This window comes from Oncorhynchus gorbuscha, linkage group LG09 (assembly GCF_021184085.1).
Source record: "Oncorhynchus gorbuscha isolate QuinsamMale2020 ecotype Even-year linkage group LG09, OgorEven_v1.0, whole genome shotgun sequence".
In the NCBI taxonomy this organism is placed as follows: Eukaryota; Metazoa; Chordata; class Actinopteri; order Salmoniformes; family Salmonidae; genus Oncorhynchus; species Oncorhynchus gorbuscha.
In genome coordinates, this window is record NC_060181.1 from 77,994,309 (window position 1) to 78,006,499 (window position 12,191).

A 12,191-nucleotide genomic window follows, 5' to 3' on the forward strand; every position below is an offset into this window, starting at 1 on the left:
AACGCATATCTGCTATCAGTATAAATTGTAACAGTTGGCAAAAGGAAGTTCTTTAGCAATGTCCATTTCGTCCTGTCTCCAAGTCTTCTGGATGTCGACAAGCGGGTAACATCGTCATGGCCCTTTTCACCATCCGCAGGTTGTGGTTGTGGATTATGGAACGTTACCAGAGGTGCCTGGAGAAAGGTTGTGTTTGGGTCCCCTTTATTCCTGTTCTGGTCGTGACTGTTGGGGGTGAGGGATTTAGCTGTGTGGTAGGGGTCGAGGTCTATAGTGGACTACGTTCCCAGAGTCCACCAACACCAGAGACAGGACTCAATGTGGGTAGTGGAGGGAATGGATTTCCACTGCTCACGGGCCACCTCCGAATGGTCTGCTGGTAGAGCTGCAGTAGGGGAGACGGCTGAGCAAGTTGCTGTCGGACAACCAGAGCTGGTGCTGGTGCAGTGGATACAGGGGTATACTAGGCGGGTGGAAAGTCATTATCATCATCCCTGTTTTTCCTTATTTTCTTATCTTCCTCTGTCTGTTTCTTCTTCTTACTTTCTTTCAACTTTATTCTTTTAACTTTCCTTTCTGACTGTCTTTCGGCTTCCCTCTCCCACTTTCTAAACTTACCCCAATCTATTTAACTTTTCTTGCCTTTCTTGGTTCCCTCAAACTTCTCTAAGTTCTTTATAAATTCTACTAATAAAACTTCACTCAATGTGCCAAAAGGAACACTTCTTCTTCCACTGTCTCATCTCCCCAGGCCCTGCACCTGATTGCAGATCAGAAACATCCTGTAAGAACTTCCGGAAAACAGTTAAAGTCCTGGAGAATAAACCCTCCTCCTCACAGCTGCCCATATCCGTTAATGTTGATGATGTGGTTGTTACTGACAAGAAGCACATGGCTGAGCTCTTTAATCACCACTTCATTAAGTCAGGATTCCTATTTGACAAAGCCATGCCTCCTTGCCCGTCCCACATTTCCTCATCTCCCACCCCTTCTAATGCGACTATCCCCGATACTTCTCCCTCTTTTTCCCCTGCTACGCTACAAAGTTTCATACTGCAGGCAGTTACTGAGTCCGATTTTGCTAAAGGAGCTCCTTAAACTTGACCCCAAAAACATCTGGCTCCGATGGTTTAGTCCCTTTCTTCTTTAAGGTTGCTGCCCCTATCATCGCCAAGCCTGTCTCTCCTTTCTGGGGAGGTTCCCATTGCTTGGCAGGGAGCCACGGCTTGTCCTTTATTTAAAGGGGAGATTAACCTCATTGTAACTGTTATAGTAATGTATCTATTTTGCCCTGTTTATCAAGTGTTGGAAAAACGTGTCAATAATCAACTGACTGGCTTTCTTGATGTCTGTAGTGTTCTCTCGGCTATGCAATCTGGTTTCCGCTCAGGTTATGGATATGGCACTGCAACCTATTCTTGTGGGCCGGCTAAGGAGTATTGGTGTCTCTGAGGGGTCTTTGGCTTGGTTTGCTAACAACCTCTCTCCAAGAGTGCAATATATAAAGTAAGAAAATCTGCTGTCTTAGCCACTGCCTGTCACCAAAGGAGTGACAACAACATAGCTCAGGCAGTAGGAAGCTCTCTCATCCATTTGTATGAATACAGGCTTATACTCAGCTGGACCCTCCCCGGATGTTGTGTTAAATGCTCTACAACAAAGCTTTTTTAGTGTCCAACAAGCTTTCTCTCCCCTTAACCTTATTCTGAACACCTCCAAATCAAAGGTCATGTTGGTTTGGTAAAAAATAATGCCCATCTCCCCACAGGTGTGATTACTACCTCTGAAGGTTTGGAGGTTGAGATAGTCACCTCATAAAAGTACTTGGGAGTATGGCTGAACAGTACACTGTCCTTCTCTCAGCACATATCAAAGCTGCAGGCTAAAGTTAAATCTAAACTTGGTTTCCTCTATCATAATCACTCCTCTTTCACCCAGCTGCCAAACTAATCCTGATTAAGATGACCATACTACCCATGCTAGATTATGGATACATAATTTATAGATCGGCAGGTAAGGGTGCTTTCGAGCGGATAAAGGTTCTTTACCATTCGATCATCAGATTTGCCACCAATGCTCCTTGTAGGACACATCACTGCACTCTATACTCCTCTGTAAACTGGTCATCTCTGTATACCCATCGCAAGACACACTGGTTGATGCTTATTTTATAAAACCCTCTTAGGCCTCATTCCCCCCCTCTGAGATATCTACTGCAGCCCTCATCTTCCACATACAACACCCAATCTGCCAGTCACATTATGTTAAAGGTCCCCAAAGCGCACACACCCCTGGGTCGCTGCAGCTAGTTTTCAGTTCGCTGCAGCTAGTGACTGGAACGAACTGCAACAAACACTCAAACTGGACAGTTTTATCCTAATCTCTTCATTCTCTTCATTCAAAGACTCAATCATGGACACTCTGACTCTGACACAACTGACAGTTGTGGCTGCTTTGTGTGATGTATTGCCCTTTGTGCTGTCTGTGCCCAATAATGTTTGTACCATGTTTTGTTGCTACCATTTTGTTGTTATGTTGTGTTGCTACCATACTGTGTTGTCATGTGTTGTCTCTCTTTTCGTGACGTGTGTTTTGTCCTATATTTATATTTGATTTATTTTTTATTTTATTCCCTGCCCCCGTAGGAGTCCTTTTGCCTTTTGATAGGCCGTCATTGCAAATAAGAATTTGTTCTTAACTGACTTGTCTAGTTAAATAAAAAAGGGTAAATCTATTTTGTGCCAAAGCGGTACCTGTCCAAGAATATCCCTGCCCCATTTATCCACCATTATTTGTACTGGTCCAATCAGCTGATCGGGCAGGCAAGGTTCTCCCTTGCTGCTCTTGCCTCCTTGTGAAACTCCATAATACACACACACTCGAACACAAACACATAAAACAACAGTGTTTAATGAGGAACATCTTCCTTTCTTATAATTCAAAAATATGAGTTACATTTTTTTAACCTTTATTTAACTAGGCAAGTCAGTTAAGAACAAATTCTTATTTTCAATGACGGCCTAGGAACAGTGGGTTAACTGCCTGTTCAGGGGCAGAACGACAGATTTGTACCTTGTCAGCTCAGCGGTTTGAAATTGCAACTTTCTGGTTACTAGTCCAACGCTCTAACCACTTGGCTACCCTGCCGCCCCATATACAGTATCAGTCAAAAGTTTGGACTTACCTACTTATTCCAGAGCTTTACTTTATTTTTCCTATATTCTACATTGTAGACTAATAGTGAAAACATAAACTATGAAATAACACATATATATTTTATATTTGAGATTCTTCAAAGTAGCCACCCTTTGCCTTGATGACAGCTTTGCACATTCTTGGTCTTCTCTCAACCAGCTTCATGAGGTAGTCACCTGGAATGCAGATGTGCCTTGTTAATTTGTGGAATTACTTTCAGCCAAACAGTTGTGTTGTGACAAGGTAGGGCTGGTATACAGAAAGTTTCTTCAGGTGCAGTTGCAAAAACCATCAAGTGCTATGATGAAACTGCCTCTCATGATGACCTTCACAGGAAAGGAAGACCCAGAGTAACCTCTGCTGCAGAGGATAAGTTCATGAGGGTTAACTGCACCTCAGATTGCAGCCCAAATAAATGCTTCACAGAATTCAAGTAACAGACACATCTCAACATCAACTGTTCAGAGGAGAGTGTGTGAATCAGGCCTTCATGGTTGAATTGCTGCAAAGAAACCACTACTAAAGAACACCAATAAGAAGAGACTTGCTTGGGCCAAGAAACATGAGCAATGGACATTAGACCGGTGGAACTCTGTCCTTTGATCTAATGAGTCCAAATTTGAGATTTTTGGTTCCAACCACTGTGTGTTTGTGAGACGAACGGAAGATCTCTGCATGTGTGGTTCCCACCGTGAAGCATGGCGGAGGTGGTGTGATGGTGCTTTGCTGGTGACACTGTCAGAGATTCATTTAGAATTCAAGGCACACTTTCCCACAACATTCTGCAGCGATACACCATCCCATCTGGTTTGTGCTGAGTGGGACTATCATTTGTTCTTCAACAGGACAGTGAATCAACACACCTCGGTGGCTGTGTAAGGGCTATTTGACCAAGCAGGAGAGTGATGGAGTGCTGCATCAGATGACCTAGCCTCCACAATCATCCAACCTCAACCCAATTGAGATGGTTTGGGATGAGTTGGACCACAGAGTTAAGGAAAAGCATCCAACAAGTACTCAGCATATGTGGGAACTCCTTCAAGACTGTTGGAAAAAGCATTCCAGGTGAAGCTAGTTGAGAGAATGCCAAGAGTGTGCAAAGCTGTCATCAAGGCAAAGGGTGGCTACTTTGAAGAATCTCAAATATAACATATTTTGATTTGTTTGGTATTTTTTGGTTACTACATGATTCCATGTGTTATTTCATAGTTTTGATGTCTTCACTATTATTCTACAATGTATAAAATAGTTTTTTTAATAAAGAAAAACCATTTAATGAGTAGGTTTGACTGGTACTGTATATTCTTAATTATTATATGTAATTTAAAATGTTATACCCACATTGTAGTTTCTCCTATCCAGATCCGAAGAACATCAGAGCCGGTGTAGTACGATTCAATCTTAGTCTACCATAAATCGTCTTAGTCTACCTGTTTGATGGTTCGTCGGAGGGCATATCGGGATTTCTTATAAGCGTCTGGGTTAGTGTCCCGCTCCTTGAAAGCGGCAGCTCAGTGCGGATGTTGCCTGTAATTCATGGCTTCTGGTTGGGGTATGTACGTACAGTCACTGTGGGGATGGCGTCATCGATGCACTTATTGATGAAGCCGGTAACTGAGGTGGTGTACTCCTCAATGCCATCGGATGAATCCCGGAACATATTCCAGTTTGTGCTAGCAAAATAGTCCTGTAGCTTAGCATCTGAGTCATCTGACCACTTCCATATTGAGCAAGTCACTGGTACTTCCTGCTTTGAGTGTTTCATATGCGTTGGCTTTTGCTTTGGTTGGAGCCTTTTCTTTTCTCCTTTTTATTTTAGCACACCACGTTCTGCTACCTCATGTTTCGTAACAGTGCTTTTTCCGTGTTTCCCCTTGTTCACATGTTCTGATGTTCTGAACTTTCTTTTTACTCTTAAAGGTTTCTTCTGTATGAGTCTACCTCGCGATTGAGAAACCTCTGTCCTTGTATTAATGGACTGTTTATATTAGTCGTTGGATCATTTGAGGAGAATGTGTGTACTGGGTGTAAAACATGCATTATTTGTTGTATTTTCACTCTCACCGAGAAATGCTTTCACAGCTGTTTGGGGCAGTAAGTGCCTGTGCATTTAGCAGGACAAGGGTAAATAGAGTGCTCGGCTCTCTAGGGGGCTTTAGGTAAAAATGTTAACATCAGGTACAGGAGGGTAATCTCTTAAATGCAGCTATACCTCCTTCAGTACCTGACCAAGTCTTCGTCAAAATCCAGTCAAAGCCAGATTGATCCAGTTGGTTACATAAAGTGGTCCAAAATCCAGTATGAGCATCCTTCCATGTCCCCACACACTCCCACCACTAATGCATTACTTTCAGTCATTACTGTTCAGAAAGTTAATTAGATGTTTGAAGGTGTGCAGACACATGACTGTCTTCTCTCCCCCCTGACAGAGAGAGGAAAGATCTCAATTACATATTCCTTGTGTCCTCTCTCCTCCTTAAAACCCATTGGATGAGAAAGTCAGACGTCCCTCCCCTCTGACCTTCTCCTTCAATAGGTTTTGAGAAGGAGGCAAGGAGAGAGGTCACGAGGAGTATGCAATTGAGATTCTCCCAGACTCATGACTCATCCTCCTCCCTGATTTCCCAGATGCCACTAATTACACAGGTCTAATAGGTCTGCCCAGAGTCCCAGAAGTCAGGAAGTCCTCCACAATATTGATTTAACATTAAACACCAGTAAATTGAAGTCCGGCTCAATGTGCACAGCTGGCCCAAGATGCTCATTGTATGCTTGAGGGGACAATGATTTACTGCAAACAGCAAATTGTGAGAGGATCGATGGAGAGGTAGGAAAGAGTAACGAGAGCTCCTGGATCTGTATGTATCTGACCGGCTGTTGTTGTATTATCACAGAAAAGGGAAATCTCCACGTTCACGGCAGCACATAACCTCATGTTTACTCTTTCAGCCTTTCTGATTATCTGTCAGTTTATAATACAGAGAAAGATGTTAGTGTACAGTGGTTTCAATGTGGGTCCCTCAAGCTCTGTTTTTATGCTTTTAATCTGTACCTATGTGATATGTCAATGATACTAAACCTCATCAGTCAAGGCTAAGCATAGACAGCTAACTGATGGGGCTATTGTGGTGAAATTATTGTAATCAAAAGGACAGACTTAGATTTCTTCAGAACAATCTAACTTTATTTAATTACTGGTCTTTATTATTTAAAAGCTGGTCTGTAATCACCCCTGGAGGTGATCACTGAGAACTCAACAAGTTGGTTTGAGCCACAGCATTTTATATCAAAGTCCATCCTCCTTCAGTCCACATGACACCAAACAGATGCATGAAATGGGTTACAAGGTTAAGATTTGTATGATAAGATAATTCACGGCAGATGTATCTGCTGTAAAAACAGTTTTTATTGTGTAGAGACAATGTCTGGCCCCCCAACTCCATACTGGAGCCATCTCCCCCTTGTACACCAGTAGAGAAACATTAACTCATGCTCTGGAATGCAAAATCCCCAAAATACCTTTTAAATCTCCTGTCAGTGTTATCTCTCAGAGGCCCACTTTCAGTTCACACAGACACAATAGAGAGTTATAAGAATCCAGTGGTGGGCCATCAGGGCCAGCAAGGCCTTCTCTGCTGGCCTAAACATCATCAGAATATATATGTTTTTTAAATAGATTTCCCCACAAATATGTATTAAATTATTCCCCAGAGTAAAAGTTATACTCTTCATTTCATAGCTTTCCTCTTGGTTGCACTGCTTCCAGCCCCAGGTTGAGATTTGGAGGGCTGGTCTTTATGTTAAATCTTTTATCCAATCATATTCAGCCATCATGTGTTGCCAGGGGTCTAAAATCTGCCCTCAGGCCTTCAGAATCAAGAGTGTGGGCGCTTGGGAATGGAAGGGAATGGAAATGAAAATGTCAACCAATCAGCTTTAGAGTTGGCTATTGTACGCCTGCTGGCTGGCTCCAGTGTTACACAAGAGCCAGCTAGCAGGCGTAGTGCGTGTACGTCTTTTGATTGGATTACCAATATTGAGAGGTAGGTCCTATATGGGCAGGTATATGCAAACCTCAGAACTAGGAACCTGAATTTGATAAACTAATTAATTTGCATACAACTAAGCTGTTCTTTTTAACCCACAATGGCGGAAGGGAGAAGATATCGATTTGGTCGAGGATATAATTATAACGGCATTCTCAAGACAAACTTTTCAAGAAAAGTTAGACATTGTCAGGAGAGGTCGCCCGACGCTACAAAGCCTGTCACAGGCGGGAAAGGGGTTCGTTCGCCACTTTCAAAGTTCCAACTACGAGCGCTATCAATGGCTCACAGGCTCCGAGAAGCACTGCAAACTGTACTGCTGGGAATGTCTATTATTTGCAAGTGATAGATTTGGTGTTTGGAGCCACACTGGCTTTGCAAACTTGAGTTGTCTAACTAAGGCAGCAATGAGACACGGCTGGGAACTTACAAGCAATGGTGCTTTTGAAAACTTTTGGGGACACCCGAGTGGATCTACAGCTCAACGAACAAGCGCGCAGGGCAATGGGAGCTGCACAATGAAAAGGTATGGTACTCTTCCCCTGCAATTCTATGAATAAAAATGTCAATTGGTTTTATACTGCGTTTCTGTCTAAATTTATAGTGTCTAGAGCCATGGAATCATAATGATGGTAATAAGAGGTGGATTAATTTGGGTGGGACTGTGTAGGACCTCACTGAAGGCCCAGCCCACAGGCCCACGGCACGCCACTGTAAGAATCCTCTATTCTGTTGCATAAAACAACCATTTGATGCAATAAAAGTATTATAACATCATCTTGTAATTTCCACCATACTATATTCTGACCTACAGCACATATAGTACTGTACATCAAGAGGGGAGTTTCCCTTCCCCAGCCACTCAATGAAAGCTACATACTGTAGTTATTTCCACATACTGGATCTACTGTAGGTCATTCAAATCAAATTTTATTTGTCACAATTGCCGAATACAAACTGTTTAGACCTTACCGTGAAATGCTTACTTGCAAGCCCTTAAGCCAACAATGCAGTTCAATAAATGGAGTCAAAATATTTACTAAATAAACTAAAGTAACAAAAATGTAATTAAATTAAAAAGTAATAAGAAAATGTCCACAATAACATGGCTATTCACAGGGGGTACTGGAACCAAGTCAATGTGCTGGGGTTCAGGTAATTTGTAAAGTGACTATGCGTAGATAATAAACAGTGAGTAGCAGCATTGATTAATTGTTCAGCAGTCTGATGGCTTTGGGGTAGAATCTGTTAAGGAGCCATTTGGTCCTTGACTTGGCGCTCTGGTATCAGAGAGAACAGTCTATGACTTGGGTGACTGGAGTCTTTAACTTTAGGCATTCCTCTGGCTACGCCTAGTATACATGTCCTGGATGTCAGGAAGCTTGGCACCAGTGATGTACTCGGCGATACACACTACCCTCTGTAGCGCCTTACTGTCAAATGTCGAGTAGTTGCCATACCAGGTGGTGATGCAACCGGTCACAATGCTCTCGATGGTGCAGCTGTAGAACTTTTTGAGGATGTGGGGACCCATGCCAAATCCGTTCAGTCTTCTGAGAGAGAAAATGTGTTGTCGTGCCCTCTTCACAACTGTCTTGGTGTGTTTGGACCATGATAGTTTGTTGGTGATGTGGACACCAATGAACTTGAAACTCTTGACCTGATCCACTACAGCCCCATCGATGTGATTGGTAGCATGTTCAGCCCTCCTTTTCCTGTAGTTCACAATCAGCACCTTTGTCTTGCTTACGTTGAGGGACAGGTTATTGTCCTGGCACCAAACTGCCAGGTGTCTGACCTCCCTATAGGCTGTCTCATTGTTGTTGGTGACCAGGCCTGCCGTCGGCAAACTTATTGATGGTGTTGGAGTCGTACTTGGAAACGCAGTCGTGCTTGAACAGCGAGTACAGATGGGGACTAAGCACGCACCCCTGAAGGGCCCCCGTATTGAGGTCAAACGTTTTCTGTAAGTCTTCACAAGGTTTTCACACACTGTTGCTGGTATTTAGGCCCATTCCTCCATGCAGATCTCCTCTAGAGCAGTGATGTTGGGCAACACGGATTTTCATCTCCCTCCAAAGATTTTCTATGGGGTTGCGATCTGGAGACTGGCTAGGCCATTCCAGGACCTTGAAATGCTTCTTACGAAGCCACTCCTTCGTTCCCCGGGCAGTGTGTTTGGGATCATTGTCATGCTGAAAGACCCAGCCACATTTCATCTTCAATGCCCTTGCTGATGGAAGGAGGTTTTCACTCAAAATCTTATGATACATGGCCCCATTCATTCTTTCCTTTACACGGATCAGTCGTCCTGGTCCCTTTGCAGAAAAACAGCACCAAAGCATGATGTTTCCACCCCCATGCTTCACAGTAGGTCTGGTGTTCTTTGGATGCAACTCAGCATTCTTTGTCCTCCAAACACGACGAGTTGAGTTTTTACCAAAAAGTTATATTTTGGTTTAATCCGACCATATGCCATTCTCACAATCTTCTTCTGGATCATCCAAATGCTCTCTAGCAAATGTCAGACGGTCCTGGACATGTACTGGCTTAAGCAGGGGGACACGTCTGGCACTGCAGGATTTGAGTCCCTGGGGGCGTAGTGTGTTACTGATGGAAGGCTTTGTTACTTTGGTCCCAGCTCTCTGCAGATCATTCTCTAGGTCCTCCCGTGTTGTTCTGGGATTTTTGCTCACCGTTCTTGTGATTATTTTGACCTCACTGGGTGAGATCTTGCGTGGAGCCCAAGATCGAGGGAGATTATCAGTGGTCTTGTATGTCTCCATTTCCTAATAATTGCTCCCCCAATTGATTTCTTCAAACCAAGCTGCTTACCTATTGCAGATTCTGTCTTCCCAGTCTGGTGCAGGTCTACAATTTTGTTTCTGGTGTCCTTTGACAGCTCTTTGGTCTTGGCCATAGTGGAGTTTGGAGTGTGACTGTTTGAGGTTGTGGACAGGTGTCTTTTATACTGATAACAAGTTCAAACAGGTGCCATTTAGCCATTAATACAGGTAACCAGTGGAGGACAGGGGAGCCTCTTAAAATAAGTTACAGGTCTGTGAGAGCCATAAATCTTGCTTGTTTGTTGGTGACCAAATACTTATTTTCCACCATAATTTGCATATAAATTCATTAAAAATCCTTCAATGTGATTTTCTGGATTTTTTCTCATTTTGTCTGTCATAGTTGAAGTGTACCTATGATGAAAATTACAGGCCTCTCATCTTTTTAAGTGGGAGAACTTGCACAATTAGTGGCTGACTAAATACTTTTTTACCCCACTGTAGGTGTTTATTTTTTCCAGGTGGGAAAGGGCAGTGTGGAGTGCGATTGCGATTGAGTCATCTATGGATCTGTTGTTGCGGAATGCAAATTGGAGTTGGTCTAGGGTTTCCGGCATGATGGTGTTGATGTGAGCCATGACCAGCCTTTCAAAGCACTTTATGGCTACAGACGTGAGTGTTACGAGGCGGTAATAATTTAGGCAGGTTACCTTCGCTATCTTGGGCACAGGGACTATGGTGGTCTGCTTGAAACATTTAGGTATTACAGACTCTGTCAGGGAGAGGTTGGCTGTTAGCCAGCCTGCCAGCTTAGTGGAGTCTGCCACTAGCACAGTCAGTGTAGTCAGCTCAGCTATCCCCATTGAGACAGTGTCTGTACCACGACCTAGGTTGGGCAAAACTAAACATGGCGGTGTTCGCTTTAGCAGTCTCAGTAGAATAAAGACCTCCTCCATTCCTGCCATTATTGAAAGAGATCTTGATATCTCACATCTCAAAATAGGGCTACTTAATGTTAGATCCCTCACTTCAAAGGCAGTTATAGTCAATGAACTAATCACTGATCATAATCTTGATGTGATTGGCCTGACTGAAACATGGCTTAAGCCTGACGAATTTACAGTGTTAAATGAGGCCTCACCTCCTGGTTACAGTAGTGACCATATCCCCTGAGGTGTTACTAACATTTACGATAGCAAATTTCAATTTACAAAAAGAAATGGCGTTTTCGTCATTCTAGTTATGAAATCTATGCAGCCTCCTCAATCACTTTTTATAGCTACTGTTTACAGGCCTCCTGGGCCATATACAGCATTCCTCACTGAGTTCCCTGAATTCCTATCGGACCTTGTAGTCACAGCAGATAATATTATAATTTTTGGTGATTTTAATATTCAAATGGAAAAGTCCACAGACCCACTCCAAAAGGCTTTTGGAGCCATCATCGACTCTGTGGGTTTTGTCCAACATGTGTCCGGACTTACTAACTGCCACAGTCATACTCTGGACTTAGTTTTGTCCCATGGAATAAATGTTGTGGATCTTAATGTTTTTCCTCATAATCCTGGACTATCGGACCACCATTTTATTACGTTTGCAATTGTAAACAAATAATCTGCTCAGACCCCAACCAAGGAGCATCAAAAGTCATGCTATAAATTCTCAGACAACTCAAAGATTCCTTGATGCCCTTCCAGACTCCCTCTGCCTACCCAAGGATGTCAGAGGACAAAAATCAGTTAGCGTCCCACATACCCTAGAGAGGTTAACGTCCCACCTGACCAACATCCAGTGAAAGTACAGGGCACCAAATTCAAACAACAAATCTCATAATTAAAATTCCTCAAACATACAAGTATTATAAGATAAACTTGTTGTTAATCCTACCACAGTGTCCGATTTCAAAAAGGCTTTACGACAAAAGCATACCATGCGATTATGTTAGGTCAGTACATAGTCACAAAAAAAACAAAGATAGGAGCCAAAGACAGGAGTCACAAAAAGCAGAAAGAGATAAAAATTCATCACTAACCTTTGATGTTCTTCATCAGATGGCACTCATAGGACTTCATGTTACACAATATACATGTATGTTTTGTTCATATCTATATCCAAAAATCTCTGTTTACATTGGCACGTTGTTATGTTTTGCCTCCAAAACATC